The sequence below is a fragment of the Alligator mississippiensis genome, chromosome 1 (assembly GCF_030867095.1).
Source record: "Alligator mississippiensis isolate rAllMis1 chromosome 1, rAllMis1, whole genome shotgun sequence".
NCBI lineage: Eukaryota > Metazoa > Chordata > Crocodylia > Alligatoridae > Alligator > Alligator mississippiensis.
The window spans coordinates 462,333,774-462,359,718 of NC_081824.1; the positions used below are offsets into that span (position 1 = coordinate 462,333,774).

At 42.3% G+C, this 25,945-nt stretch overlaps 1 long non-coding RNA gene across 1 annotated transcript in view; it reads left to right on the plus strand.

Moving 5' to 3' along the window:
• The window catches only part of LOC109284626 (uncharacterized), a 1,607,267-nt gene that overhangs the window by 49,562 nt on the left and 1,531,760 nt on the right, over positions 1 to 25,945 (plus strand). The window lies entirely within an intron of this gene.

Here is a 25,945-nt window from a genome sequence, read left to right on the forward strand (position 1 = left end):
CAACAAAAGGTGGACCAGTTTGTGTTGCACTGGGTCATTGTGGAGGCACTGTGCAAGGTGGAAGATGGACAGATAGTCCTAAAAGTTGACGTCTATGAAGGGCATGGTAAAGAGAGGGTTTCTATTTCTGGTGATATGATATTTTTGTTACAGACAAATGTTTCATGCTGTTCCTCTGGAAGCTCTAAAACTTCTGCACTTCCAGGTTTTTGTTTTTAATATTCTTATAATAAAGGTTTAACAAGTCAAAAAAAGCTGTCCATCTGTCTGTCCGTCCTCTAAAATGATTCAGCCATTTCCCAGAACAACACAAGGGGAAAATATATTGTTTTTGTCCAAGTAAAAACATGAGGTTCTGCCTAATGAGGCAGAGATGTATTAAATAATTACTGGCTGGTAAATGCTATTTTGCAAAAAAGCAGATTTACCATGTTACTATGTCTGATTGCTTACTATTTTGTTTATCCTGCTCCTCAACCCTTAGTGACTAATTCCCATCTGTAAAATGGGTTACTTCTCTTTATATTGCAACTGTTTGAGATCTGAGGATGAAAAGTGTTATAGAAGGAGAAAGAGTTACTTTATAGTAGGATATCAATTAATGGAGAGGGGAAAATGAAGGGCTATTTACTCAGTATCTTTCAGAGTGAGTGTGAAGAGGTACAAGTGAATTCTGAAGATAGTAACATAGCTTCATATTTTGAAATCACTACAGCATGCCAGTGTAACGGGGCCCCTACCATTTGACTAGAGTGGCAAGGGGTCTAGGGGTGCCTAGCTTTCTCTTCCCCTCTCAGTTTGTCCCTGTTCCTCATTGCATTCCTTTTTGCTCCCCTTTTTCTTTCTTTTGATCACACTTTCTTTGTTTTGCTAGAGTCAAAATAACAGGCAGGGAAGCCTAAGATGACATGACTGCCAGGCCCAGGTGCAGGCAGTGCCTGATGGACTAGAGGTGGAAGTGGAGGGTCAGGTGACCTGCAAGGCACTTTATAAGCCCTGACCTCAAGCCCAACATGCAGTCTAGCCATAGGAGCTATAGGGGATAGAGCTCCTGATGGAAAAGCCCAGGGCCCAAATGAGGTCTATGAATAAAAGATTCAGACTGGCAGGCAGGGTAGAGGAAACCTGAGAGCTCATATTAGGGGCATGCTAAGTATTCCAAGTCCTTTTCTGTTCATTTTGCAAATACCACTGCAGGGTGAGTCTAACCCAGGTGGGTATTTTTTTGAGCCAGGGCAGGAGCCTCTGTTTTGTGGGTTTCACTTCACCTTGTGGACCAGGTTATAGAGGAGGTGTAGGCCTGAAAAGGGGTGCATGGGGACACCCCAAATCTCAGACTCACTGTGTTAAGAGGACAGAAGATAGAGACACATGGAGTCTGTGAGGGGCAAAGCCTACTATAGACTGGGAGGCAGGGTTTGAACACTTGAAGCAGGGCCTGTGTAAGAGGTCTTCAGGGCCTAGAGCCCAGGGTCATGCAGGTGTGACCAAAGGTGAGCCAGAAGCTTGTGGTCCTGAGAAGTGGGCTTTATGATAGGGGATGCAGCCAGAGTAACATGGTAGGAGGCCAGGGGATCCGCAGTCCAGACCCAATCCAAAATGTTCAGCTCATGTGACTTCATTGGAACCATGGAAGTAGACTACTATAAAAGAGGAGCAGACCAGCAATGAACTTGGAACCAGGAATGCGAAGTCTTTTCCTCCCCAGGTAATACACTGATATGAAGTAGGTTTGTAGGGAAGATCTTCATTTAGTGTCAGTGAAGCAACAGCAATCCCAGTCAGCTGAAGACTTTACCCCATCTGTGTTACCAGTTACAAAGCTCTTGCTCTGATCCCATTACAGATTCTGTGTTGCGGGGCCGTATTTAAGCTCTGTCCCCTCCTTTAGCCACCATCCTCACTCTATGCAAATAAAATACCGTTACCATTTAAAACTAGGGCTAAATCTGTATAAAAAGTCATAGAAACAAAATAGTTATAAAATCTCACAGGGCAGGGATGATTCACTGAATCATATCTCCTGAAAGCCACAGAAAGTTTATATTTCTTGGGGCATTAATTTTTGTCTACAAACTAACTCCTACTGAGCTAAGTTCTACATCAAAATCCTTCTTCGTATTATTATTTCTTAAGGTGAGGGGCGAGATTTTTACAAGTGCAGAATTGGGGTCCACCTAGTATAATCAACGTAATTAAATAGAGTTTTAAGGAAGGACAGCCCTAAACAATTAAAAGGTGTCATTGTTGCATTGAGAAGCTGTTTCTTATCTCTACCCCATTTCCACGTGGCTACCTTTGTCCCCACAACTGTGTAGCCTGCATGGCACAAAAAGCAGAGGGATTAAATGCACTTATCCTTTCAGACAATTTTTTAATCATATACATTGTTTATTTCCCCATCCCATTCTTTTCATCTTCTTTCTGACAAAATGTTAGTGAGGATGACGTTCCCCATGGGACTTGCACACAACATCTTTGATACTCTTTGAGGATTTCAGACTCACACCAGATCATTAAATTTCAGAGGAAGAAAATGTGAGAAAGGAAGTAACTGATAGCGAGTGAAAGAGAATTGCAGGTAGAAGGGATAGCAAACAGAAATGAAGACCCTCAAAGTCCAGGGAGTCAGGCCAAAGGGAGGAATATGAAGGAATAAGCCAGGATTTAAAAGCAAGTCACTACATATGCTTAGGACAGTCAGTCCCAGGCACTTAAATTGGTACTTTCAGGGGTTCACTGACTAGCCTAGGCCCATTGGTTAAAGAGTCAGTACTCCTTTCTGCTATTTCATTACACCTATGCATCTCTTCATAGAGCTGGGAGCAGGTGAATATAAGTTCAGAGGGGTAAAATCAACTGAATTCGGGGAAACATCTGCGAGCCAAGAGCACTGACTAAGCCAATAGAAGTTATTTAGTTAATAGGGAATTCCTGAGAAATGACTGACTGATATAATGCAGGGGTTTAGGTTGTAGCTGTGTTGGTCTAAGGATATAGGCAGACAAGGTTCCTTGGTTGAATTTGATATCTTTTATTAGACCAACTCAAATGGTTGGAGAATAGTTATTAAGCAAGCTTTCGGGTTCAAAAACCCTTCGTCAGGCTAAGGACGCTGCAGCAGTTGGTGTGTGCTCTTCCTGGATGGGGTGAAAAGTAAAGAAGCCAGGGGCTGGGCTGGGCGGGGGAGTCAGTCGCCAGGCAGATTGTAATGTATGAAAAATCCAATGTCTATGTTTAGTCCCTGATCTCTAGTATCCAGCAGGTTGATGAAATGGAGCTCATAGGCTCGTCTCTGGGATGTGTTGTGTAAATTTCCCTTGAGGATCAGGACTGAGAGACTGGAGAGAGAGTGGCCCTCCCGTGAGAAATGTGCCCCCACCTGTAATTGGGTGTTTCTGTCTTTGATGGATTTCTGGTGTGTGGATGAGGTATATCACATTCCTGGAGGTGCAGCTGTAAGATCCTGGGATGCTGATGGGAAGATCTTTTTAAGAATAGGGTCTTTTTCTAATAAGGTTTGCAATTTTTTGAGGATTTTCCATACAGGTTCAAGGGATGGGTGATACGTCATAACCAGCGGTGTGCAATTTGTGGGTGTTTTTCTTCTGTACTGCAGCAGTTCTTCACGTAGTATCCAGGTGGCTCTTTCAAACGTGCGATCTACCTCTCTGGACGAGTGTCCTTGCTGGGTGAAAGCCTTTTTAAGATTGGTGAGGTGGCAATCCCGGGTGTTCTCTTCAGTACAGATGCGGTGGTATCTGAGGGCTTGGCTGTATATCACAGCTTTTTTGGTGTGTTTAGGGTGATTGCTGCAGAAAAAGATCTTCCCAGAGCCACCCATCCTAGCCTTCAGACAAGCACCGAACCTCACCAACCTCATCACCAGAAGCAAACTTCCTCAAGCCCAGAACACACCAAAAGGATCCAGACCGTGCCATGACAAGAAATGCAAAACCTGCCAACACATCTCCACCACCCCCACTATTACTACACCCCACAACAGAGCCATCTGCATCCCAGGATCTTACAGCTGCACCTCCAGGAATGTAGTATACCTCATCCAATACACCAAACGCCCTGATGGAAGATATGTAGGAGAGACCAGACAACAACTGCGCACCAGAATGAATGCACACCAGAAATCCATCAAAGACAGAAACACCCAATTACCGGTGGGGGCACATTTCTCACAGAAGGGCCACTCTCTCTCCAGTCTCTCAGTCCTGATCCTCAAGGGAAATTTACACAACACATCCCAGAGACGAGCCTGAGCTCCATTTCATCAACCTCCTGGATACTAGAGATCAGGGACTAAACATAGACATTGGATTTTTCATACATTACAATCTGCCTGGCAACTGACTCCCCCGCCCAGCCCAGCCCCAGGCTTCTTTACTTTTCATTCCATCCAGGAAGAGCACACACCAACTGCTGAAACCTCCTTAGCCTGACGAAGGGTTTTTGAACCCGAAAGCTTGCTTAATAACTATTCTCCAACCATTTGGGTTAGTCTAATAAAAGATATCAAATTCACCCAAGGAACCTTGTTTGCCTGGCTGATATAATGGCACACTTCTGTCTGATTCTTCCCTTAATGACATCTGTTTCATACCAGTTTAATACCTGCCCATTCAGTAGGGTTTGTTCCAAATTATACTGATTCAAGAGGGAGCAAATTTAGGTCTAATAAGAAGTTAAGCATAGAGGCCAAGTACAGATATTACACTTTTACCAGAATATGTATCGGAAACTGGTTCATACTCATAACAGAAGTTCACCACACATAGACTGGTTTAAAAATGGTGGAACCCAGTCTAAGATTTTCCCCACCACCACCAAAAGGCGAATGTATACTGATCACTACCAGTGTGTTCTGTTCGCTACCAATCTAAACGACACCAATTACAGAAAACCGCGTTAACTCGCATTGATTCCTCTTCAGGCTTTTTGAATGTCTGTACCTATCCAGGGAGAACAGTATGCCCGTTATGACTCTGTGGCTGATTTAACACAATAGCTCCAGCTGACAGAGTACAGAGCAGCCTGTGGATTGCTCTAAATTGAACTATATAAAATATTTATACATTCAGTTCAGTCCCCTTCCTAGCACAGTGCCACAAGGCTGGCAAGGCCTTGGTTTCACTAACTGTACCCATGGGCACTCCCTCAGGCTAAGGGAATCCTAGCTGGAGAAATATGGGTGGTTATACTCCATTTGCACTAACTGCACAAGAAAGACAGAGATTTTGCCTTAAGGTTTACATATGGCAACCACAACAACAATGTAATTTCTTTACATGACATTCCAAATCCACGTTTCTGAATGTAGGAACATCTGCTGGATTTTTCTTTTTTTTGGTACAATTAAATCCCCACTCCGCATGCTTCAGCAGAACTTTCCAAATCTATTTTCTCTTCCTTTCATGTCTCTCTCCCAATTTTTGTGTGAAACATACAGCTTGGAAAGACTTTGTGGAATAACAAAGCAGAGTGTGAAAGCTGTAGAGAGAGAAATATCATTGCCCACCCTGTCACACAGAGATGACAGGCCCTTCTATGCTGTGCCACTTGCTTTGTGCTACATAGATGCACAATACCCAAGGAAATCAGAGGCACACCATAAAAAGTCCACCAAGACCAGAAATAAGAAACCCAGATAAATAAACCATTTTTTATTAAAGGGATCTTACAGTTTTTCTTTCTTCTTTCTTTCTGGTTTTCCTCAGCTTCAGCTCACCCCTTGCTGTTGTCAGCTTTCTAGAACCTTTTTGGCTTTGCATGACTCAAATTTCAAATGTTTTCAAAAGAAAAGTACTTTTTAACAGCTTAATGTTTTAGAACATTTCCCCCCAAATATTGTAAATATTATATCGATTTTTTAAATATTCAGAGCACTTTATTCATTTTTATCACCCCCATCCCTCCCTCCCTCCTGCCCTACCTAACTACCCCTTCATTTTGGGATTATATTGTTTCGAGGCATTAGTAAAATACCTGCTGGCGTTCATGGCTGGAGAGAGGGCAGTTCCTGAGGAAAGGGAAAACCTTTAAGATCTATTTTTTTCTTTCATAAGTGCCTGAAGGACATCTGATCCCTTAATCTCTCCATGTGGTCAGAAACTCCAGTTAGTAAAAAACCTGAGTGACACTGAAGTTGATGTTCTGGTTTCAAAGATCTGTGCCCTGCAAGTCCTCTAAAAGGAGAACAAAGAAGTCCTCTTGTGCACTCAGAGATTACACCATTGCCAGACATCTAATTTGTTTTTCCTCGTAAGATTTTTGCTTATGCATGTAAGCATTTAATCTTACTTTTGATCATGTGTCTGCTGTTAATCTCCTGTGTCTGACACCTTGATTCCATGACTGTACCTGGGTCTTTATTTGTCCTGCTCCATTTCATGTGTAATTTCTGCCCACCTTTTGCTAACTGCTTTGCATGACAGATGTCTCTTTCAGATGTCATTGCTTGACCTAGACATTTTGCAGCATTTGATTTGTTAATTCAATGCACTTGCAATCCAGCTTGTACCAGCCCTTCTTAAAGGCTCTTCCTGGCCTAATAAATGTAAACCTTTCCTATTTTTACTATCTACTTACCCTTGCATGGAGACCCTGTGTTCATTCCATTCTTCCTTTTACCTGCCCCATTCATGGAATTTGAGGCACCTCTGTAAAAACTCCCTCATCCTAGTTTCTTTCTAGAGACAAGAGTTAACTTACCAAGCCATCTCTCCTGTCATTGGTACAACTACATTAAGATAGCTAAAGGCTACTCCTAACAACATGTTTTAGGAAACCATCTGGGGCTCTTGCAAGACGTTGCATCTAGTAGTGAAATGTTTCTGGTCATCATTTTCTAGATGGCCATCTTTGTTCTTAGGGATTGAATCCTCTGCCCCAAACACTTGTCCCAGACATATAGGTCCTGTCCCATTCCTGCTAGCACTGGCTAAGAAAATTTTCTTGCCTCTGTCAAAGAACCCAACTTGGAGAAATTAACTAAATTCACTGAAGTTGTGGGAGACAGGGCCTGCACAGTTCTGGAACACAGAGCCACGTCTGAGTTAACTGAGAAATTTGGTTAATCAGGATCAGGTTATGCTGTGCTATATTAACCATGGCTTAAGGATAGGTTGAAAGATTCAGTGGATTATTTCTGATAATTGAAAAATAAGGGTCAGAACTACCCCAATTTTTTTTTTTTTTGTGTGTGTGTGTGTGTTAGAAACTTTGAAAGGACAGGGTTTCTCATCAGTTTCTGGTGCTTTCCTGCTTATGAAGGGCAGTGATGTCAAAATAGGCTTTTTTTCAATAGCCTGACACATTTCCAGAGTCTAGGTAAGCAGAGTTGTACAAAAGTTTATGTGTGCACCTTGATATTAGGCCTGTGTCAGTAGGCAGGTATTCAATCCAGCTTCGGATCCAACTGCTTTGGATGTCAGCAATCCAATCTGGAGTTCCAGATTGTTTGCCACTTTGATCCAGCTGAAGCAGCTCTGAAGCTTCAAAGCCTCCTCGGAGATCCGGCCATAGGGTGTAATGGGGGATCAATGAAATATCTATAACTTTCTTGTTTTGTCTCTGATTTGGGTGAAACCTGAAGGGGTGGTAGCCTCTTTTGAGAGCGTGAAGGCTGCCAAGTTTCAAGAAGATAGGGGCATGGGGGGAACTGTACCCCAAATTCTTGAAAGCAAAACTCATGCCACGTCTACGTGTTACACCACAGGGGGCTGAAAACTCCAGAGGTGATGGCCCCTGCTGAGGCAACAAAGCCTGCCAAATTTCAAAGTGGTAGGTGCAGGGGTTTGGGGGGAACTGCACCTCAAGCTGCTGACAGGCAAAACTCGTGACAAAGGTGACCCTGTGTATGTTAAGATGCAGTGGGCTGAAAACTGCAGGGGTGGTGGCCCCTGATGAGGCCATGAAGTCTGCCAGTTGTGTGTGTGTCTCGCTGTGGGAGTCTGTCTTCTGGGGCCCTGCACGTCAGGCTGCTGACAGGCAAAACTCGTGTTGTGGGTGGGTGCTTGGGTGACTGCATCTGTCTTGGGGCACAGGGTGGGGTGGAATCTGCTAACAGGAAAACCTCATGATATGGGTGGGTGACACTGTGTGTGTGTGTTAAGGTGCGCCCTTCCTGGCGCTGGGGCCTCTGCACAACATGGCAGTGTGCCCTAGTGAGGGCTCCTCCCCAGTCCACCACTTTACATGACAACAGGTACAATAACTTAGCTGGCTCAACACCAGTAGCATCAGCAGCAGCAGCAAAGGTACCCAAACAGAACTGCCACAGAGCCTGTCGTTTTATAAAGGAATTGACAGCAAGAAGTAAAGATGTTGTGTTGTGTTGGACATACGATGTTTCTCATGGTGTGTGATGGCTTATCTTGTGTTTTTATGTCTGTATGTGTATTATTGGAAAAAAAGGAGTACTTAAAAATATATATCTTTGGAAGCTTTAGGTTTGAAAACCCAAAAGGCACAGCACGGCTCCAAACAGAGGCTTTTATGCTGTTTCTAGGTCCATCCCCCCAGACACTGTCATTGCAAAGGCAGCCAGACAGAAATCCATCTCACCGGCCACCTACACATGTCAGTCTTCCCAAAGCGTCCAAAGAGGCCCTGGATCCAAAGGGCAATCGGAAGCCACACACAGCCCTACCTGATATATTAAATCCTGGTAATAGCTCTTTTTTCATTCTGTTTAGTGTTTGCATTAACAGTTTAGAATGAGTTTATTTATGTAAATCAAGTTACCTTTCCATAAAATAAAATAATTACAGTAGACAGAAAAGTAAAGAAAACTACACACATGGCATATATGGTTTTAAAAAGGACGCAGGAGTTAAAAAAATCATAAAAACAACTAGTTCTGCAAAGATTCAGTGCTTTAATTGCTCCCAGCTAACGGGAAGCCCGCTCTCTATGAACACTCAATGGCAGAATTTGAACCTAATGAATCATAATGATGAGATTTCATTTAGTAAAAGCTAAAACAAATCAGCAGAAAATGGAAGCAGGTACAAATGTGCAATAGATAAATAAAAAATCTAAATACCTAACTAAATGTGTACCCAGTTTTGTGTGTGTCAGTTATCCCAATGGGGCATCTGCATGTGTGCTTTACTGCACAGTAGACTAATTCACTCTGCAGTAAAGCCTCACTGGTTGCATGTGTGTGGCAATTAGGCTGGTGTAAACTAATTTACAGTGCCATCAGATAGTCCCATTAGACGCAGGTGCTATCCAATGGCGGAATAAATTACTGTGCTTAAACGCATGTATAGACAGTAACGTCAGGATTATTTTACTCTGGCTCAGATAGTGCCTGGAATTTTTTCAGTCACATTAATTGCACGTGTAGATGTGCCCAATGTGTTGGGAACACATTTGTTTCTTGTTGAACTGGGATCAGAAGGGGATAAAATGGACCCTTATACAGACTTTCTTAAATCATTTGAAAGCTGAAGAAGGACACAATCAGCTCAGCAATTGCAGAGAATAAAGACATCAGCAAATCTGTATCATCCAAATCAATTTCCATAAAATAGGAGGAGAAGAGGAAGAGTAGGAGACAAAAGGCATTTCTGTGTCATTACTGAATGATGCGCAACAGAAAGTTAAAAAATAACCACATTTCCAGACAGAAAAAGAATGATGCCTTATCATTCTGATCTGCCCAAATAATCAAGGAGGAACAAAAGGAAATAAGTGAAGTGGAGGAGGGGAAGCAACTGACAAGCCTTTGTTATTTTGAAATAGGAAACAAAGGTAAGAAATTCAGAAGAAACTATTGTAACTTAAAGGTTGTATAGACTACTTTTCCTGAACTGAACCTTAGGGACTTCACAAGAAGACACAAGAGCAACAGCATTCAGAAGTGGTGTTCTCTCAGCACTCAGTTAAGCTTCACAACCTTATTCTGAGGTTCCCCCCATGTTTCCATGTGGAGAAAATGAAGTAGACAAAGACTAAAGCCCTGCTTCCTCTCCTATTTAAATACTGGAAATCTCCCTTAGATTAGTAAAGGAATTGGATCAGACCCAAAGTACAGTGCATTCAGGCTCGGTTGTCTAGAATTAGGCCCTCCAGGGGGGAGAGTTTTGGAGATGCAAATAGCAGCTAAGCACCTGGTAAACCATGCACCCAGTGGGAGTCAATAGGAACTAGGCATCTCATTGCTACTTTATGTCTTTGAAAATCTCCCTATTCAATCCTTAAATTGTAGTCTGTCCCATTCCACCAAGTTTAGATGAGCACTTAAGGCACACTGAATCCTATGGATTTTAGCGCTTTGCTGAACAGGGACAAACTTAAGCATGTATTAACATGATGGTGAGTGATGGCTTACTTTAGAGGTAGATTGAGAACCTGCAGCTTCCCTCTGCATCTGTGGTAAATTCAACCCAGTACAGATGGTCCATAGGAGGGCTACGCAACATTTGTGTGTGTGTCATGGGGCAGTAGTGTGGGGAAAGAAGAGGGTAGGGAGAGAGAGTGATTGAGCATGTGTTTAGAGGCCACATTTTTACCACATTGTATTGCCTATATTTAACACTAGCCAATTGCCCATCAGGAATGATGGAGGGAGCAGGTGGGGATGGACCCCTCCACCCGTCCAGGCCCGCTCCCCACTTCCCTCTTGCTGCTTGGGGTCCGGGCCCACTCCCACTGGGACCACCCCCGCTCCCCACCTTGCATCAGGCCTGGGCCTGCGGCCCCCCACACTGGGCCCAGACCCACTCCCGGCACCACCAGGCCTGGGTCTGCTCCTCCCCTGCTCCCACCACAGCTGTTGCGGTGTGCCTGCTCCTCCTACCCATGTTGGGCCCGCTTGGGGACAGGAGGAGCGGGCTTGGGGCCAATGAGGGGGAGAGGGGTGGGGAAGGAGTGGGCCAAGTCTCGGGGGGAAGGAGGCCCACTGCTCCCCTCCCCCAGCTGCTGCCGCATTGGTCCAGACCCACTACTCTCCCCTCACCACCATGGTGGGCCAGCTTGTCCCCCCACCCAGTCCCATTCCTCCACTGCTCCCACTGCTGCCACGGCATGCCTGCTCCTCCCCCTGCATTGGGCCTGCTCCTCCTCCCACCACTGCCATCGACCCAGCAGGCAGCAATGACAGAAGAGGGGAGGGGCGAGCTGAGGCCAGTGCCAGTGACCTCGCCCCCCCACGGTCTCCTGACCCTGCTCCCCCCCATGCCACCACCACCATCGCCTCCATGGAGCAAGGGGTGGGAGCTCCCGCCCACCGTCCATCCCCTGTGTCCCTGCCATCATGGGAGCGGATGCCGCCTGTCAAAATCTTTCTTTGCATTCTGATTGGCTGTTTATCAGCCAGTCAGACCACAAATAAAATGTTATGGACAGACAGACCGACATAGGCTTTTATAATATAAAAATTCAATTCAGGAGGTATTTATCTTCACATGGAATATATTGTCAACTCATTTTCTATTGAACCAAGCAGAATTTTTTCACCAACCTGTGCTTCTAATGAGTTAGTAATGCTTAAGCAATATATTGCAGGCTGCATGTGAGTTGGCTTTTAAAATATATTTTGTGGAGATAAACTTGGCACTACTTATGTGCTTTACTTAATATGAATAATGTAACAGTGTTGCTTAAACTGAATCATTCAGATCAAATGTTGGTAAACTTTAAAAGCCTTTTTATATGGAGATTCAAAAAGAATCATATCTCCTTTGACACTTTTACCAAATGTGTTTATTGGAGATCTTTTAACATTTTTTTAAATGATCCATGTTGATATAATGTGTCATTTTTCTTCCTAGTGGGAGAAAGTCACTTTTGTTGTGTAGACCAGATGGCAACCACAAAAGACATTATTTTATATATGTTTCAAGCAAATCATACAAATTTAAATTTTACGCAAAGACTCCTCACAACATGCCAAGTTCTGCAGCAAAAGTCAAGAACTGGAAAAGGAAAGAAGATTTAACTGTAATTCTCATGCATAAATATTGAAAATATATGTGCAATATAGCTTTCCAGCAGATGGCCAATAGGAGACGCTTACATTGAAGTGAGAAAAGAAAATCCAGCTTTGTTATTCTTTAAGGATTGTTTTTAGCTGCATAGCAAAGGAAAAGGACAGGTAGACAAGGAAAGTTTGATTTAGTTCATAAAACTGTGCACAGGCACTATGCACGTGATAGAAAATGAAGCCCCCAAATAAAGCTGGTTGAATTTCAATAAAAAAATATAAACATTTAAATTGGAATCACTTTCCTGACATCTCATAGGAGACGGAGGATAAGGGCCTACTGTTTTCTTTCATCTTTGTAAGCTAGGCTTTCTGGTCAACCTACATATCATAATATTCTGTTGTGTGGGGATGTCAGGCCTCATGGCATTTCTGGCCATACTGCATCATGCTGCCCAGGTAGAAAGCCTGAACAATAGAGAAGATGGGACACAACTGAACTATAACTCACAAAGGGCACCGTGGCTGCATTTCCAAGTCATTCTTTTCATTTCCAAGCCTTAAGTTTCTCAACAAGAAACTGAAAATTTCCACACAATGCAGGCACTTGTCACAAAAATGCTTCTGCCATTTTACTTATAAATGCAGTTTTTTGTTGGACCTATTTAGATGGAAAACTTATGACCAGGCTTACCCACTAAGTTTGCAGTACCACAGCACATTGCATAAGATCATATAGGAAGGGACAGCTGCTTTAAATTTGTCCTGCAAGCTTTTATATTACTGACAAATGAAGGAAGCTTTCCAGAATTGCTGACTGAACTGAAAAGTTGTGTCTGGACCTATCCAGAACTGGTCAGGAGTTTGAATGTCTGCAGTCTCTGCTATCTCCTTGATCTCAGTGGGATAAGTTGGTCTTTAAGCAATTTTTTTCCCTATGCTACAGAAGGGTTTAAGTCCTTGACCTATGGTAATCACAGAGTCCTTGATGGACCAGTTGAACAGAGGGAAATAGTAAAAGGAAATAAATTTTCCTAACTTTTCTTATTCAAAATTAAATACATATGATTGTATTGAGTAAAACCAAGGGTACTTCCTCACTTTCATTGTAATGGTGTATATAGAGGCCGTGTAATTCATATTTTACACGTTTCTGTTGAAAAATAACAAAAACATTCTGCTACACTAAAACAGGTGTAAAACCAGATGATTAGTTCAGACTTGTTTGCCTTCAGAAACGCATTTTGTTTCTGCTTTCTAATTACTTTGCCAATTTTGTATCAGACCCCTCAAGGCACTGCCCCAATACATTTCAGCCACTATGGATAAAGAGTCAGATATCCATGTGTTGTAGACTGCTTAAGATGCATTCACTTTTATAAAGTTTTGTGAAGTTATGCCAGCTAAGGCTCTGTCTTTATTTTTTTTCAAGACCCCTTGCATGACATACTTCAGCAACAGCGAGGAATAAGGGGGAAAAAATGAAATTGGTTTTTGTGTTAGTGTCACATGCTGTATCCTTCTACAGTGCATAGTAGGGTACCATCAACAGTCATTCATATTTACATAGTATGAGACTTATGTTTCATTTGAGTCACACTTCCATCTAATTTCATCTTCATAGCCTGTATATAGTTTGAGTTCATATGTGAAGTACAAAGTGGGTGTAGGCTGAGGTAGACTTTTAGCATGTGAAAGGCTGGACAGAATAACCCTGCACTAATTAGAATGCTGTTGGGTGACTGCCAGGTTGCTCCTACTTAATAAGAGGGAAGAGGAAGTTAGCTATGTTAGCGTAAAATTAGGCGGAAGCCAGGGCAGGGTGGTATCTTAGGATGCTTCCAGATAAATGCAGACGTGTGGTATGCGGTGCTGCAGAACCATTTGCAGCGCCGCACATGCCGCACCTGCAGGCATTTCCTGGGGTTAAAAAAAAAAAAACGGTGCCGAAAAAAAGCGAGGCAGTGCACACAGTGACAGCATGCACCACCCAAAACCAGAGCCTGCTCAGCCCGAGCCTCACTCTGACTGTCAGCCAGGCTCCCCGTGGCAGGATTGCCAAGGCTGAAACTCCTGGAGGTCCCCAGGCAAGGGTGATGGGGTCAACACAGTTGCTGGCCTCAGCCTCCTGTATCCCACCCAGGGCAACATGCCATGTGCCAGACCATGCGTGGCAAGGGCATTCTCTGGGGACAAGTAGTAGCGGCACACATTGTGCCAACACACATTCCCACTCATGGGGACGTGCCTTTAGAGACTAAGTCATTCAGAGATCCATGAGTTGGTTTATAAGATGGTACCTTGCCTTTCTTAGTAAGAAGGGTTGAACAAAGACAGAGCATCTTTGGTGTTCTGATAAAGAACGTGTTTATGCTCAGATCTCATCAGACGTATCAGAGCTTTCATCTCATCCCTTTTTACTTGGTAGGTATGTGGGCATGGGGCTGAGTACTTTTGGAAAATACTGAACCTTTACATCCAAAGGAGTGATGGGACTCTAGCAGATTAGGAAATTAAGAGAAAGATAACTGGATGCCTAAAGAAGTTAAGTGTATGGCTATGATTGAGATTCAGTAAGAGCTGGATGTCTAACACCCATGTAAATACCAGTGATTAACTTTATGCACCTCACTTGTTTGTATAGATCTCGCAGTCACTAAGAGACAGTGCTAGTAACCTACTCAGCTCCGTAGAGACATTTTTGGTAAGAGATGTAGTCCATAGAGATCTGGCCAAGGCACGAGCTAAATTATATACAGAAATAATGATAATATGAACAAAGATGTTAGTCAAAGCTCTACTATCTAACTGTTCAAAGTCTTAGCTATGTACAGATGTTCAGTTTCTACCAAGAGAATTGGCTGACTCCAACCAGGGAGAAGTCATTCCCGGGAGAATGCACATTTGTACACTTTCTGCTGGCTTAACTCCCTGTGAATGCAGGCTGCTCATGTGTATGTGGCGCCCCTTTGACTACGGTGCCCTGGATAGTCACCCACATCACCCACCCAAAAGGCCAGCCCTGCTGATAGACCAGGAGGGGAAGGGAAGAGCAGTCACCAGCTGCTCCCTGCTGGCTCCTCATGCTCAGAGGGCTCTGGCATTAGCAGCAGGCAGGGGCTTTGCCATGTTCCTCCATCCACTCAGCTCCCACATACCAGGAGCCAAGTGGAGGCAGCAATGCTGTAGGCCCCCTGCCCACCTCTCGCACTGAAGCCCCCAGAGTGAGGAGTGGGCTAGGGGCTTTGCCTCGCTGCACCTCTCTGCTCCTGGATCAGTCTTGAAAGGAAAGGGAGCAGCGAGACAAAGCCACCAGCCTCATTCCCAAGCCAGGCAGCCCTCAGTTTGCAGGAGAGGCAGGGAATAGCAGTGGGGCAGGGAGCAGCAGCAGGGGCACTGCCCAGATTGGGGAGGGGTCTGGAAACTGCCCCAGTGCTCCGTCTGGTCCACCCTTGGAGACTAGGAGTGGGGTGGAGGAGGCTGCTCCCTGTCCATTCCCCAAGCCCTAGTCTGGGGCAGGTGATGTAGTCTTTCCACTCTGCTCCACTACCCACCTGGGGACCATAAGACGTGGAGCAGGCACTGGTCCCCGCACATGCACCAGATTGAAATCCTCCTGCTCTGGGGAAGGCAGGGAGAGGAGGCAGCTGATTTCTACTGGTGAAAATTTAGGAGAAAAAAAAATTCTGAGAAATTTCCACTGGTGGAAACAAATATCTATTTGTGGCTTTAATGGAAAAGAAAAGTTTAATGGAAAGGAAAAAAAACCACCAAACTTACAACCCCCCCCTTTTGAAAGATGTAGAAAAATGGAGGTACATGAACAGGCTTTGTAAAAGGATAGCAAAGGTTTTAAGCTGAAATTAAGAGTCAGGAAGTATATTGCACTAACAAGACTTGTGCTGACACCTGCACTAATCTGTGAATGTGCCGACCAGAATCTGGAGTAGCTATCCTTGAAAGCAACAGGATAGATGTCTTTTCTGAGATTGCAAACAGGAACACTGATTTAAATGTGGAAGTGATTTTCTGATGAGGATACCTACTTGCTTGTGTATGGAGACCCAAAGGCAATTTATTGTTGTATATACTGCTGAAAAGTCATCATCTAGCACAGTGGTTTTCAAACTTCCTAAAATCACAGAAACCTTTCATATCACTTCTGCTGCAGTGGAACTACTACCCCTGCCCTAAAGACTGATGCAGAGTCAGGAAACCCAGCTGGGCAATGGCAACGCTCCCTGCCCACTCGTTACCTCCAGTCTCTTTGCAGAATACCATGGGACACAGTTTGAAAACCACTGGCCCATCATAGCCAGTTGAGCTGATCAGAAAATGTTAATTAAAAAACTGTTTCCATTTTAAAACAATTATTTTTTTCTTTCAACCTGTTTCAACCTGTTGATATCTCCATTATTTGGGGGTTCAACTAGATGACCTGCTGAAGTCCATTCCAGCCCTACTTTTTTATTATTCTGTTTGAATCAGAAGCTCTGTATCCCTTCAACCATGTCCCAAATTACTATTGACTTTTAGGGCTGATGGCTGGGATTTTCAGAGGGTATCTGACTTCTACTGAAAAGCAACTTGCATGTGCAAACTACTGCTCCCTTGTCTGGCCATGAAATAGGTCCTGTATAGAACGAGGCAGCCTCTAGCAAGCTGTCTAAGCAAATCATACTCCCTTGCAGTAATTTTATTGGCTTTACTTTTAAGTATTATGGATTGTTAAATTGCTCCTTTGATTTACAAGTTGTTACACTTGCTCTCCTTCACTAGCAGGTTTGATTTTCCCATCTGGAACTTTGGCTGTTCTTTCAAATTTAAGGCTGCTGGATTTGCTTGTTTTCTTTAACCAGCCTAAATAACTCCTTTTAGACCTTTCCTTCCCCACCACCTTTCATTATTTTTACAGCACAAAAGAACTCCTATAGCTCAGCAGCAACTGTGTGCTGCAATAACATAATGAGGGGAATGCAGACAGCACTGTATATGATATCAGAATTGATCCCAAGGCGATCAAACTAATATCATCAGCCCTTGGTTGTGGCACCTCTGAATGAATCCTGCAGGAAGAGCACATCAAGAATGAAGGCTTTTATTTACACATTTATCTTGCTAATCAGGCTTGGTGGGAAAAGAAAATTCAGAAAAAAGGCGCATGACAGTTTAATGGTATCTTTGATGAAATATTATATTTTTTAAAATTTGCCAGAGTGTGGTAGTGATTCTCTAAGGAACACAATTGCTTTAGTGTTGTCTTAATCTTCCAGTGTTTCCTACTGAGGCCTGCCTTGTACAGACTGTTGAATGGCACAGAAGAGAGAATATAGCATCACTTCAGTTAAACAGACTGAGAATCGTTGCTGAAAAGTTATTATTCATTTTGCCTGCAGGCTGTAACAGAAATGAAGGTTGCACTATGCTAGGCACTGTACAGAACACAAAGTAGAAATATATTAAACAATGGGTTTGGAGAGTGGCACGTGGACAGTGAATATGACAAACTTCAGCATTGTCAAATTGTGCTTGGGGTGGGAGTAAAGGTCGGGGGGTAGGAAAAGATTTGACCAGCTCTACTTAGCACCAAGGTTATGTTATTCCAGTTGTTCTCAATCTTTTTGGAATCAAGGCTCCCTTCATTGGACTCAAGGCACTCCTCCATAACTTTTGTGAATTGACTAGCATCCAATTAAACAACTAATTCATATATTATCTCTTTGCAGAGGGGCTGGGGGATCTGCCAGGTAGGGACAATCCTGATCCTGCAATTATCTGCTTATCTCTGCACACCCTGTGGCACCCTTCAAAGGATCTGGCGGTGCCTCAGGGAGGGTGCTGTGGCACCCTGGTTGAGAGTGACTATTAGCCTATGTCCCTGCATTTTTATGTACAGACATTGAACAACATTAACCACCCAATGGAGCTGAGCCCATTGACACTGGCACTAAGTATATCTTACTAACTCTGAGAAAGACCAGCTCTCTGACGTGTGTAAGGGCTAGTGAACATACCCAGGACAGAGGCAAAAAATGTCCGAGTAGGGATTAAAACTCAAATATCCTTGGCACTCACTCATCTGGTTGGACCCTTAGAGTGTGTACATTTTCTTTGTGTAATTCTCTACACATTCATAACTGCAGTGTAGATAGACTTCCTTCTTCTTTTTTATAGTTGTTTGATTTATGTTTTGGAGGTATATCATCAATTAGCATATATATGGGTGTGCATATGTGTGTGTGCGTGCATATGTGTGTGTGTGTTTACTATTCAGGAGCTTTCATAGATAAGCATATGCAACTTCAGCTCTCCTACCAGCTCATCTCTCCAGACTCTTTTGTGCTGATTATTTTTTATTTCAAGGGAGGCTGAAGCATATGGCAGTGTAAACGCCGTGGTTGTGCCGCTGAATTAGTATGTGCAGTTGGTGGACCTCTGCAGAACGTTACTACGGAGAAATCCAAGATGGAATGATCCCTGGATATTTTCAAATCACAAACTGCTATTTGCCTTTTCTTCAAGTCCCACATCATCCCAGTGATTTGAAATTTGATCCGTCATATTTCTTTTTTAGCCAATTCAAAAAAAGAAGAAGTTCAGCTATGGAAAAATAGGATTCAAGATACTGAAGAGTGGGTATCAACTTACAGGTTTTCTAACCCATATTTAGGCCCATAGCTATGATGGTCAAAGGGAATGGGAAAAAATGCAGACCACTTGATATAAAGGCTCCTAAATATTGGTTAAGAAGCTAAGAAGTAGACACCCCTTTTTTGGAAATTATATCTGTGGCACCTGTTAACCAAAAAGAAACTTCATTTTGTGACAGTTAAGGTTGTGGCTGGATCCATCCCAGCCACATAAAATATTAAAAGCATAGGCATAACAATTTGAAAGGTAAAACACCTTCATTTTCCCCTCTGTATTACCTACACCTTTATCAACAACATATGCCAATGCTTCCTAAATATTTCCCTTCTGTCTTCATTAGAAGATGTCTTCAAGCTGTCGTGGGAAATGTAAGTCCTGTTGTTTTGTGATTTTGTTTCTTGTTATTTTAGTCAAAAAAAAAAAAAAAGTGTTTACAAAATAAAAGATTAAACCTCCTGTTCAATCTGAACTCTAAAATCAATGTTATGGCACAGCACCAATGCATGTCCCTGGCTTTCTGTGATCAGAGACCTGATGAAGAATGTCTTGCATTTGAAAACTTTTCTAACTTTATCCTGACTACATAGTTGGTCCAATAAAAAGATATCACCCTAAGAAATCCTTGCCTTTCGAATTAAAACATGCTTTAAGTGAGGGCTGGCTATTACAATACAGGAGGAAGCTACAGTAGAATCTGAAAAGTGACATCAAAATCTATTGAGCAGTTTCATATTCATTCTCTTTCAATGACTTCCAAAGCAGATTTATTCAATTTCCAAGTTTAAAGACCTTTTCAAAGCTGGATGATTAAAATGTAGGTGTCTGTCCATTTTAGGAACCCAGTGATTTCACATCCAGGTTTGAGATGATGCCTTGCCTCTCATACAGCTTAAGCTGAAAAATCAGTCCTCCTTGTTTTATGGCACCGTCATTAGTAATGACCCCTGGCAGTAAATGCCCATTTTTGTGGATGATAAAGCCAGACAGAATAGAAGCCAGTGGTTCCTCCGTTACTGTATTGGTTCCCCCAGTACTAATATTATAGCTCGCGTTGGTTAGTACAGTGTGCAGATATGATGAAGTCACACAAAGATTGAGAAGCTTTATTAATTTGGATAACTTCCTCTCTTCCTGCTTAGGGGCTTTGAGATTTCTAATTGCCTCTTTAATGTTACCATTTCTCTGTAATGTAACTGTTGGCTCTTTCCTTGTGAAATTCAAGGTCAATTTGAGGTTACACAGTAATTTGCACTGGAGAATAAAATAGTAATTATACCACTTTCCTTGCATTTCCTTGGAGTTCCTTGTAGAAATTACCTTTGGGGAGACCAGAACATAGTAGTTTGGTGGCACAAGTAAGTCAAGAGCTGCAGATAGAAACTGTAATGCCAAGTTCCAATTTAGAACAGTTGATTTCCTAACTCAAATTTGCCATCCCTTGCATTCAAAGGCTGTGTATTTGGTCATTTTAGCACTCTGTCATTGATCTAACAAGTCAACTAAAAATATTGTATAGCATCTTTCCCTGTGTGCAGTTGATGTTTCATTTCCATTTTGAATTACTAGAAATAATTAAGATAAATAATAGTGCTTTGAGGCTGGGATGCTGGTTAAGGCAAGATACACTGTCCTGTCCTATGACATATAAAAATGAAAAGACAAAAAAGGTTGCTTGTTTACTCAAGATGCTTGTCAAAAGAAAATAGCGTGCAATTATTAGTGTGCCCCCCAAAACAAGGTTCTAGTTCTGGCTCTGATTACAGCTTGCTAGGTGATTAAATGACTGGGGAAATCATTTAAGCCCAACTCTCCAAAACTTTCCTTGGTTTTTGGATGGACGCTTTTATCAGACTTTTATTGATGAGCTTGGTTTTCAGTTAATGACAATCTCCCATTGAACTTAATGGAAGCTATTAAACCCTTAACACTTTTGAAATTCCAGAGTCTCAGATGGAGTGATCAAAAGTGATTTACCCAGAATCAGTGGTGGTTGTTGAAAATGCCAGATGTAAGGCCTCGTATACATGTTACACTTAAGGTGTGGTGAACCAGTTAATCACACCTGAAGTTGTGACCAAGCTGTACGTTCAGCCAATTTACGGCGTGATAAAACAAGCAATAAGCTACAAAGTTATTCTGGAAAAAATGTGGCATAACTTTCTAGCTTGTTCTTACTGTGCCATTAATTGAATGTGTAGCCAGATGTGGTCCCCTGTGGCTGGGAGCTCCCACTCACTGCCAGCCCCATAGCTGACAAGGCTTGCATTGAATTACTTGCACTGTCCCCGCTGTGAGCCCTGTCAGCTCTGGGGTTCTCAATGGGGAGAATGGTGGCACTGCTGGCAGCCTCCTTAGGTGTGGGGATAAAAGGAGGGAGCAATGGGGGGACCTCTGCTACTGCTGCAGGCCTTGTCCTGTGTGGGGCTCACAACGCGGACAGTGGGGAGAATGGCACTGCAGCTGCGAGTCTTCTTGGGTGCGGGGCTTGCAGGGTGGTGACAGCAGGGACAGCATTGCCCCTGCTGTGAGTCCTGTCAGTGCTGGGGATCGCAGCCAGGACAGCCCAAGATTGCTGTCCCGGGCTCCTCCTGCACTGGCGATAAGGCATGATAGGATCTAATGTGCAATCCAACAATCGTGCCTGGCATGGCGGGAAGTACGATTGTGTGGATCAAGCATTAGATTGCATTGTGCCTTTACCCACACGTGTAGAGGGGCCCTAAGTTTCCTGTGTCTATAGTTGTGACTTTGTGTTGATAATAATATCATATCTAGTGCACAGAAGTGGTAAGAGGCTTAATTAACGAATGCTTGTAATGTACTTTGAGATCCATAGATGCCTTATAAGTGCCACCAGAGTACTGTCATTATATAGTAATTACACCAAATACTGTAATCTCTGATGATTTGTAGTGTTACTGTAGGATACTGGGTTTTTTTTTTTTAAACTCCCATTTCCCTCTCAACCCCAATCCTTTAATACTTAACGTTTTTCATTAGCACATGAAGTATATCAGAAGCATTTTGTTCAGGCCTTCCAATGCGTCAAGATCAGAATGTAGATTTATTAAAGTTAGTAACTTTATTCCAAAGGGAGCACTGGTGAGGAAAAGTGCCCATCTGAGCACCGTTATTCCGGCAATGTTGTATGATTGGCAATGCTGCACTTTTCCAGCCATAACTTAAATATACTGCCACCGAGGATGGTTTTTCTGTCTATGCCCGTTCCTTTTGTGGCCACTTTGTTTTTGTTATGTGGACATGCAGGACTGGTTTCAAAACCATCTATGCATATAAAATACAGAAGAGCTTTAGAATAGAAAGCAAATGGCAATTATTAGCAAGCAGGGATTTGAAGAACTGAAGATGAAATGTTTGTTAAGGTAAGACTTATGTTCTGAGACATCTAATAAGTGCCACACCTGGAAGTCTTCACAAGTTTATTCTTTACTGAAGTGGGACTACCTGGATGCTTAAGGTTATACATTCACTTTAATGCTTTGTTGAGCTCCAATTGGAGATACAAGGCCAGAACCTGGATTGTCACAGAATTATGCCATTTCTGAGAAAGTTGTGCCAAAAAGTGGCTTCAAGTTGTCTTTCTGTTCTTCAGTCTCCAAAGAGTCCATGTGACATGCCAGCCTCTTTAGTTGAGAGCAGTGGCTCCCAACCTTTTTTTGCTGCGATCCTAAATCCAGGTTGCGATCCCTGTCCCTGCTGCCAACTCACTCATACCCGACAGCACCAGCAGAGCTGGGCCAGGCCAGGATCATGGGGGGCAATGGTGGCAAGAGCCACATGGACCATACGTCGGGAGAGCCCCACAGGCAGGAGGGGTGGAGTGAGGGGCAGATCCCCCACAACACTGATTTGGGTTGAGACCCAAGGTTGGGAGCCACTGTTTTAGAGCAGTCTCAGAGACATGCTAGTTTATAGCCAGCCACACAAGCACAGAAGCAAAGAGGGTCTGGACCAGGTAATACTCACAGGTAGTATGCTCTGGCTTCCTCAAGCTTTCCCTTATACTGGTGATGCCAGGGACCGTGGCATGAAATGAGCATTACCAACTTTCTGCCATATGAGAATCCCAGTATATTAAGGGAATCCTCAGCTGGGCATTGAAAGGACCTTCCTTGACACTTTGTATTACTACAGCATGGCATAGTCTGGCTCAGCTTTTGCAAAACCTGGCAAATTTCAGTGCAATTTGGATAGTCGGTCTCTTGTCTTCCTGACAAGCTCAAAACACAAATTGGATCATGTGTGCCTTTTGATGAATGATCATGGCAATGCCCCCATACAAATCAGCATGCTTTACCAGCCCCAATGGGGTGAAATAAAACCAAACCTTTCTCTGGTTCCAAAGAGCTAATGGGTTGGTATGGAGCAAGGATGTCTTGGATAGGGAGCAATAAAATAGAATCTACAAATGGCGCAGAAACATCTGCCGACTTAAAACATTGTCAGACACCAAATGTGATTTCAAAGTTTGATTTCCCCATGGACAGTTTACTTATTTCAGAAGAAAACTTTCTCAAGTGAATTCTTCACAGAGAGTAAGCAAGCATAGATCTATTGAGAATATTCACCGGTCACCCAATTTCCCAAATAGGTTTAATCTATAATAATAGTGTTTTGCATCAGTGGATCTCAGAGTACTGGTCTAAGCAAAGAAGTACAAATATGCACATTGCCAGATGGGGAAACAGAGGAGAAGTGAAGGGACTTGCCTCAAGAGTTGCAAAAAGTTTGACCAAGTAAAGTTTTACACACATCATTAGCCTGCAGATGTATATCATGTTACTTTAGGACAAAGAGGAAATAGACACTATTGTAATCTCAGCAATGTGACTAGCGCTAAGTCACTGGAAAAGAGAGAGAAGAAAGACAAATGGTTTTTTTAAAAGTAGATTTAAAAATTTAATTTTTGCCATCACACAGAATTTTAGGATTATATGAAAGACAGTCTTCTTTGACTAAAGAAAGAAGACTCTCTAATGAGAAAAATTCTGTCTCCTCAACCTAACCCATTGCATCATCACCCATATATAACATACAGGTAATTTTAATGTAATTTAGATTACTGCCCAGTGATAAATATACTAATTAAATTGAACATTCGTTGTGTTTTAATCCATCTTTTCATGATACTCCAAGGGAATTTTTTTTACTGTTTTTTTTTTCTATTTTCTTACAAAATCTGTTTTGATGTTTAGAAAGTCACCTTAATTATAATTGCAGTAAAGTACCTTGAGTTGAACAGTGGACAACAATTGTAAGGTGCCAAGAAATCGGACTTCCCTGTGCAAAATACCTGAGTGACATTTACTTCTGAGAGACCTTGGATTTGAGGATGGAATTTTTAAGGACAGTCACCATTGGCAAGGATACTCACCAAAACTCTGCTTTCCCTGAAGTCAACGGTAAAACTTTACATTAACAATGATGGGAGTGGCATTAAACCAGTGCTGAGGACTTCTGAAAATCACAGCTCCGGGTACTAGTTCTACATCTTGTTCACATTTACTATTTTAGATACCCAATAGGAGAAATTACTATAAAATAGAAGAGCAAAAATAGGGAAACATATACATGAGTTCTATTCATTGTCTTGATCAGATGTGTTCCATTGTAGCCTACATCATGAATCCTAAAGGCACTTTTATATATATATATGATATATATAAGTTTTATATATATATATATATATATATATATATATATATAAAAGTGCCTTTAGGATTCATGATGTAGGCTATATGTATATGTATATATGTGTGTGTGTATGTGTGTGTGTGTGTATATATATATAAATATGTGTGTGTGTGTTTGTATGAGAGAGAGTTGTTAGACATAAGAATAAATCAAGTTGCTCTAACTTTCACTATATAATCACTGTTACCTTTGGACAAAGATCACTCACAAATTAAAGCAGTAGTCTTCAACCTCTTTTAGACTCGGAGCACCCCTCATTAGGCTCAGGGAACCTTTTGGAAAATGCCAGCTTTTAGCACTTGTTTTTGACTACAGAAAAAATAATAGAGCAACACAGCAGGTCAGAATGGTTTTAACACTGTGGATTTCTAATTTCTATTTGAAATCTCTGGGTTTATCTTGTGAATCATTTGTTGGTGTTTTCACACCAGACAATCCTTATAGGGTGTGACACACCACAAAAGCCTCAAAAGGATTTTGCGGTACCTTGGGTGTCATAGTGCCCTGTTTGAGCATCACACTCTTGGTCAAGAAAGAAACATTTCAAGAAAAAGATTATAGCCAAGCAAACTGGGAATGATTGTTTGAACATATACATTTACCTGAGTTGATAGTGTGCAATCATGTTAAAGAAAAGGAAATCAAAGTGATGCAATACATATGTTGATGGGTTTTTTTTTTTTTCATATTTTGACTTTGCCAGATAAAGAGTATAGCATTTATAGCACTTTGACTGTATTCCATTGAATTACTTATAGAATAATTGCTGTTAATGTCATACAGTGTTGGGTTATAAAATGAAGGGAGGAAAAACCCCCAGCACTTCCAAAAAATCAAAGCCTAGAGATACAGCAGCTGCTGAATCACCAAGCGTGAGCTAGTAAGATTCAGAACAATTCTACTTCCCTGAGTGCAACGAAGCTAGCTTTAAGTTATTGCAGCAAGCAGAATCACACAATTACTGTGTGTCAACATCTTAGACACTGGTAAATATTTAAATGCTAGGGTTTTCTTTCCTATAACAAAAATCTAATTTTCCAAAATGTGTGTGTAGTGAGTTGCATATAGATATGCAACTGCCTAATTTGGCAGACAGTCTGACAGCTGGATGAATAAGTGCCATCTCTTCTGCTGGCAGTTGCATGCCCTCAATATCAAGCCTGCAAACTTAGGTGGAGCTTTGAATTAATCAGAAAAAAAGAGACTACTGGAAAGGGGGAGGGGGGGGGGATACTCTGACCTCAATCTGCTTTTATGTATCTTAGATCCACAAATTTCCCCCTCCATAGAAAGAACTAGTAAGAAGAAAGGTGAATCCTGACTGGTATACAATTTGTAGGCAACTAACCAACATAGATATTAATTACAATGAGACCTCACTACAACTGTCAGCATCACAAAGATCTGTTCTGGATGGAAGCATCTCTTTTGATTACAAGCACTTTTTAATTACAGTGCATCCATGGATAATCCTTGGGATCTGTAACCGGTCAGGAGTTTATGCAAATGACTCTCTACCTATCAAACTTAACACAAGAGGCAATACCCTGTTCAGACAGCACAGACACAGACAAGCCAAAGGACATTCCTTTCTAGCCTGACATCCTTTCCAATTACTCCTTTTAAACCTTCTTT